Source organism: Montipora capricornis, chromosome 5 (genome assembly GCF_036669925.1).
Source record: "Montipora capricornis isolate CH-2021 chromosome 5, ASM3666992v2, whole genome shotgun sequence".
NCBI lineage: Eukaryota > Metazoa > Cnidaria > Anthozoa > Scleractinia > Acroporidae > Montipora > Montipora capricornis.
In genome coordinates this window covers 24,027,795-24,034,724 of record NC_090887.1, presented here as the reverse complement: position 1 = coordinate 24,034,724, position 6,930 = coordinate 24,027,795, and the positions used below count along the sequence as shown (strand labels likewise).

Below are 6,930 nucleotides of genomic sequence, written 5' to 3'. Positions count from 1 at the left end.
AAGGTAGAAGACTGGGTAAACCAGGTCACCAAACTTGCAGAGTTCGCCTTATCACAACCTCAGGCGAGCTATGCAGCGTTCACGTTTGGGCTACGGCACCGATGGACGTATTTCTTAAGGACACTGCCCTATATTACCGACTTCTTAGGTCCTTTGGAGCGTGCGATAAGCAAAGTCCTCATACCAGCTATTACGAACCACGCAACAACTGAAACTGAGTGCAAACTCCTTGCGCTTCCTGTGCGCTTGGGAGGGCTTGGGCTTATAGATCCAGTCAGAGCCTCACCCAAAGAATATGAGGCTTCAGTCAGGGTCACAAGTCCCCTAGTAAGGCAAATTGTGGAGCAAGTGCATCAGACCCCGGATGTGTCAGAAGTAAAAACACTGCAAATAAGCGTGCGTAAGGAGAAGGATGAGTGTATGGATGAGAGGCTAAAACGGGTGAAGACCTCTCTGCCGACAGGAACCAAGCGAGCTGTAGAGCTAGCCACGGAGAAGGGAGCATCGAACTGGCTGACAGTAATTCCCATCAAAGGCTTGAACTTCAATCTAAATAAGAGAGAATTCAGAGACGCGATCAGTTTGAGATACGACTGGGAAATCACCGACACACCGAAAGTTTGCGTACGCGGGGACCGTTTTAACGTAGATCATGCAATGGTATGCCGACGTGGCGGGTTTATAATACAGCGTCATAATGAGCTTCGCGACCTGGAAAGAGAGATGTTGAGCATGGTATGTAATGATGTGGAAATAGAGCCGGTCCTTCAGGAAATCAATGGAGAGACTTTGAACAGAGGTGCCAACAGAGCTCCTGATGCGCACTTAGATATTAGCGCTCGTGGCTTCTGGGAGAGACAGAGGACTGCATTCTTCGATTTCAGGGTTTGTCACCCTAATGCATGTTCTTACAGAGATCTAAGCCCCAAGGAAATCTACAGGCAACACGAGAATGAAAAAAAACGCCAATATGCAAGCAGGGTGATGGAGGTGGAGCAAGGCACCTTTACGCCACTTGTTTTTACTACCACAGGCGGAATGGCCGAGGAATGTAAGAGATACCACAGCAGATTAGCTGAACTACTCGCCATTAAGAAGGGAGAGGACTATGCCAGCACCGTGTCCTGGCTAAGAGCAAAAGTATCGTTTGCTATCCTCCGCTCAGCTCTCCTCTGCCTTAGAGGTTCCAGAGGAAGAAGAAGGAATGTAGACCTTCAGGAAACAGACATTACAATCGAGAATGTGACCGCCAGAATTTCTTAGTTTTCGTAATTTTAATTTGGTTGTTTTTGTTTTTTTTTTTCTGATTGATATTATCTGCATATATATATATATATATATATATATATATATTTTAAAAAATAATAGTGGCTTTTCTTTAAGGAGCTTATTTTTATGTCCAATTTTTTTTTTTTAGTCAGAACGCTATCATGACATGAATTTTTCTTACGACAAATACGAATATCTTCGTAGGTTTATTGTGCTTCATACTAGTCTCTTTTTTAATGGAAATGAATTGTAAATAGGTTTAATAGTTTTCTTTTTGTTTTACTTCTTACTTGTAAATAGCAATTTGCTTGGAATATGTTAATAAAGGGATAATATTTTAAAAAAATTATCTTATCTTAATTATTAATTATTATTATTATTATTATTATTATTATTATTATTAAGAATAATAATAATAATAATTAATAATTAGGTCCTCCTTAGTATGTGAGCATTTTTCAAGGAGGACGGTCTTCTGTAGCTCTGTTATTCTGATATTGCCTGGGATCTTGCCGATGTAGTTTTCGGTTCTGTTATTGATAAGCCCAAAAGCTCCAATGATCACTGGGACAGTTATTGTTTTCATTCCCCACGTTTTCTCGATTTCAATCTCAAGATCTTTGTACTTTGTGAGTTTTTCAATTGTTTTCAAGGAGGTGTTCCTTTCTGTGGGGATAAACATATCCGTAAGCAGGCAGGTTCTTTCTTTATCTTTTACCACTATGTCTGGTCTGTTTGCTTTTATCTCTTTGTCAGTTTGGATTGGCATGTCCCAGAGTATAGTGACTGTTTGGTTTTCTGTCACATTAACTGGTTCATGTTAGTAGTGTTTATCTTGTAGTTTGATGTTATAGTGTTTGCAGATTGTCCAGTGGAGATATGCTGCAGCTTTATTGTGTCTTTGTATGCACTCTGTCTTGGCAAGTTCAGGGCATCCAGAGACAAGGTGGTCGACTGTTTCTTGAAATTGCCCACAGATTCTGCGCATTGGGTCGCTGCCATCTTTTCTATCTATCTATTCTCGTACTTCATGTGGATGATTCATCCTCCAAGCTGCCATATCTAGAGTTGATATAGCGATTGAAGCTTGGTTTATCTCGGGCTAATATCCAAAACAGCTGCCAGTCCATTCCCAATCATGTAGTTTTTCTTCGTTGTAGTCATAAAGAGAGATAATTTTTGAAGTGCATCATTTTCCATTCTGACACTATGTGCAAGCCATTTGACCTGTTGTTTTTCCGCAAAAATGTCAATAGATTGACACCCGGTGATACGCAGTAGGTCTTTGTTTGAGTAGATGAATGCTTTAGAGTCTGGTTTTCTTTTAAATCCATTTTTCACATTTTTTTTCTCAACATTCTGTGCCATACAACGTCCAACTTCTTTACAAAATGATCTGGATTATTCCAAGTTGCTATGTTGTAGCATAATCTTGATCGTACAAAAGCATTCATATATTGACCCCGTGTCCCCGCTGATATTCGACCGTTTGTGAGTATTTTTCGGAGCTCGTGGAATTTAGCTGTTGCTGATGCAATTCTATGTTCAATCAGCCTTGTAGGTTTTTCTGGAGATAACATAACACCTAAATATTTAATTCCAGCACATTTCTGATTTTTTCTTCATCTAGAGATATTTAAACGTTCGCTTTTAGTGGTTTCTTCGTCATGATTCAATGTCATACTTTCTGTTTTAGGTCTTGACAGTATCAAGCCGTACCATTTGACTTCATTCTCTATAATTTTCAGTCCCTGTCTGGCCGCATCAATCGAAGTACTAGTGAAACGCTCACATAAATTGTCTGCATACATTACCCTATAAAATTTTGTACTTCCCCAGCTTTTGAACCTGCTTCGTAGCTCCCTATCAGTAGCTTCAATCGGAATCCGGTAATCCAGCTGTAGCCCATATCCATTGCCAAGTTCACCAATCAGTTTCTGGTGAATAATGCGGAATACTGAGTAGGCAACCATGCGCTACCTTGAATGACTTTTTTGAACCTTTGATTACTGCAGTTGTGTTAGTGTATACTGCACGTAGGAGTTCTACAAAGTGTGGGAGACCCAGCCGTAGTGACAGTAACCTAAACATCAGTCTTCTTGAAACGTATCGTAACCACTCGTCAGATCCATGAATAATATTAGTACTCCAGATTTAGGAACTTGTTTCGGTCGTAGTTGGTCTTGATGCTTTGATCTTGGGCAGCAATATTGAAACCTTCTGTTTGATCTGATGATGATGATGATGATGATTATTCGCAGGTATACAAAAGCCTCAGGTCTTCACATCTTTTAACCTAGTTTAACGCTTAACCTGCCAAGAACAAATATCCTTGGTCTTTGTTCTGTTTTAGGTTCTGTTTTTGAATAGAATTACTTACAGTAACTGTTACTTTGTTTCTTCGCTTTAGATAGGTTTTCTTGTACAACGGTAACATGAAATTACACCCCTTCCCCCATCGCCTCTGAACCAACTTCACTAATATCTACTTCGCTTCAAACCACTCCTCCTCAAACCCCTTCAGCATCAGGTTTACTAATTTAAAAAGTTAACAAATTTAAAAATTTAAAAGAACAAACAACAATGAACTAACTTAATCTATACACATCAGAAAAAAAAAACTAGTTAAAATCTGTAAAAAATAGATATTTAGCACCCTGATCTCTAAAAAGACAGCTATCTACAAAGCATTTTAATTTTTTTCTGTTTTTATCTTCGGCAGAATAAAATCATAGCGTCTATTTCTTAAGGTACGATTTCTCCTTGGTGGGAGAAGACTATATAATAGAGTTTGGGGTTATCAATCATAGCGGGTCTGCAGGCCGCAAAGCAGCCTGGGGCAGAGCCCCATACTTGAGAGAATATGGTCAACTGGCAGAGCTGAATAACAACTACGCATGCCCAAGTCGCGCGCCTGAGAGCACTGGGCACGACAACACAATGCCGCGTAACATGGCGGAATTTTCACAAATTTAATTGCTGCGAAGATGCTGGCCTTATTAAGAGTTTGACAATTTCCAATGTGATTGACGCTTCCTCAAGCAACTTTCCAGTTCTTGATCTACCATATGTCTTTTGGACACTTGTGTTTTTTGTTTGGACACCAAGTGAAAAAGTGGTTTGAAGTTCAAGTACCCGAATAATGAAGAGCGCAAGGGCCACATCATGCTTAATTTTCATGTCAATTTGCATCACCTTTATTCCTTGCATGAAAGATCACAATCAGGAAAGCCTGTAGAGTAAACATGAGACATCTGTCACAAGATATAGCCACATATCTTTGTAAAAGCAGCTTTTGTACATGCATACCGGTACATGCAGTATGCACCGGCAAAGGATAAAACACGAAGCAAATGGGTTTTGTGGGAGCGCACTTATAGTCAGAACATCCCCGAAAGGCTTTTTGCACTTACTGGAGAAAGACCTCCTGGCTTGAGAGTGCCATCGATGCTTCATGTACCAATACAAATGGCTCACCAGCACTTAAAAAATGACCCGTTTACAAATCTCCAAAAAAAGGGACCCTTTATTAACATCTCAACGGCATTAAAAGTCATGTTTGGTGACTTTCGTAAAAGCTACGTTTATTTTTTGTATAAATTATGCCTGACACTTTCCGGGGAGCAAGACCCTGTAGTCCACAACAGCACAATGCTGGGTGCACAAAACCTCTTTCACTCACAACTACGATGGTATCTATTACTGGTATTCTGTTTTGTAGTTCTCTTTCTCTCTCCTTTCGTTTCTGTTGTAGTCATAGGTCCTCCAGGCACTATGCCACCTTATCAGAGCTTCTAAAGACATGCCAAAAATTGCAATACAGAGAAAAATGCAGCTCCAAACAAATTCATAATAATCACATAGCTTTACGTTTGTATCCTTCCGATGCTTGACTTGAAGAACTGCGTAGCCATCAGTGTGGACCACAGCTATCATGGTATGGATTGAAACCAGCGGGAAGAAAACCGTGCAAACCTTTTTCCACCTTAGCACGAAAATCGCTGACTGTGTAAGAGCTATAGTTGATGTAGTAGGTCCGTGTAGCCGCGTAGAGCCACAGAAAGTGCGCGAAAAAATGAAGCCTCGTTTATATTTAGGTGAGTTAACCTGGATTGAGCCTGCAATCCAATAGAAAAAACAGTACCTGTTGAGCGGTCATCTTCAAAAAAAAAAAACAGCTGACCTTGGTGAGCTCTAAGCTTGAGCCTGCGATATGGTCACATGATACTGATAAGCGGATACCTTGTTTTGACAGGTGGTAATTGTTCTCAACGTGGATATCCAATACCAAAGATGTTGGTTTAAAGTTGCGTGATACTGGTCACATTGGCATACATGGATGGGTGGACGGACGGACGTACGTACGAATGGGCGATGATGTCATGGCTACAAAACCAAATTTTTTCGCATCAATGGGTTACCATATTTTCTTAAGTATGGTGCTCCGCGCACGCGCGCGCGCAGCTCCGCTATTAAGTTATTACGAGAATCTCCCCAACTTACTAAGTACCATAGCAAAAAGGGGTGCCCTGGCAGCTGACTTACCAGGTTAGTGCTATACAAAACAGATTATTGACCTGAGGAAATGCAACCATCTCACGAAATCCATTATCCCTGAACAAGGAGAGTTCCGTGTTTCACTGAATCGTGGAGAAGATACTGCAATAAGAACTTTATTGACAAGCTGTTTAAGACTGTTTTTGGAACTGATCTTCCGCACAAGCCCAAACCATACAAGGATGCGCCATGCTTAATTGCTATTCCTCTTTGTTGGCTTCAAATCCAAGACAAAACTTCTCAGAAACTTGGAATCCACAAAGACCATGAATTTGTCTCAGCCAGTAATCTTCTTGAACATGTTCTTCCCATGTATTCTTTCAGTACAATGTCCTTATGAGTTAGAATATGTTAGAGTATGAAAACTGATGGTGCAGATGGCTGTTATTTTTATCTGCTGGGAATGAGGACAAGAAACACTGCATGAAATGTCCAATATACGGGGGTATAATAAAGCCTTATACATCACGTATACGGAGAGATATACTGATGTAGAAGGATTAATATGTATAAGGACTGTATAAGTATCAGTATACTGTTATAGCTTACACACATGTGTACTGCAAATTATACTTACCAGTACACAATGTGTAAGGTTACTTATACAATCAGATCAAAATACTTTGAATGAAAAGTTTAACTTGATCTTTTTAAAGAATACGATACTCCTAACCCCTCAAAGTTACCTAACGCAATAGTTTCTGCAAAATTGCTGACAACGTCGGCATGACTCAAGTGTATACTGCTGATTATACATTACCGTATACAAAGTATAAGAACATCTTATACACTAAGTATTTCGTACACTAAGCATAAGGATATACCGTATACTATGGGTAGTATATGCGACAAAAATCGTACCGTGTAAATCGGCCCTTAGGTTACTCTCGACTCTTGTACGTTTTCGGGTACCGGCATCAACTCTTCTGTTTTCCCGCCAAGTAATCGACTCTTGCGCGCTGTCGGTTAATTTAATGTCATTTGGCCCAGCGTTTTTGTTCTTTGAGCAGTAATTTAAAAAAATTCCAACCAAATAACCTGCACAGTTAGAAAGAAATCCTTGCGTAGGTGCGTTATAATCTTCTCTCAATCATCACAACTTGA

At 40.0% G+C, this 6,930-nt stretch overlaps 1 long non-coding RNA gene across 1 annotated transcript in view; it reads left to right on the top strand.

Annotated features, from left to right (window-relative positions):
• The window catches only part of LOC138049984 (uncharacterized), a 326,256-nt gene that overhangs the window by 280,738 nt on the left and 38,588 nt on the right, over nt 1-6,930 (top strand). The gene's annotated exons all lie outside the window — the stretch shown is intronic.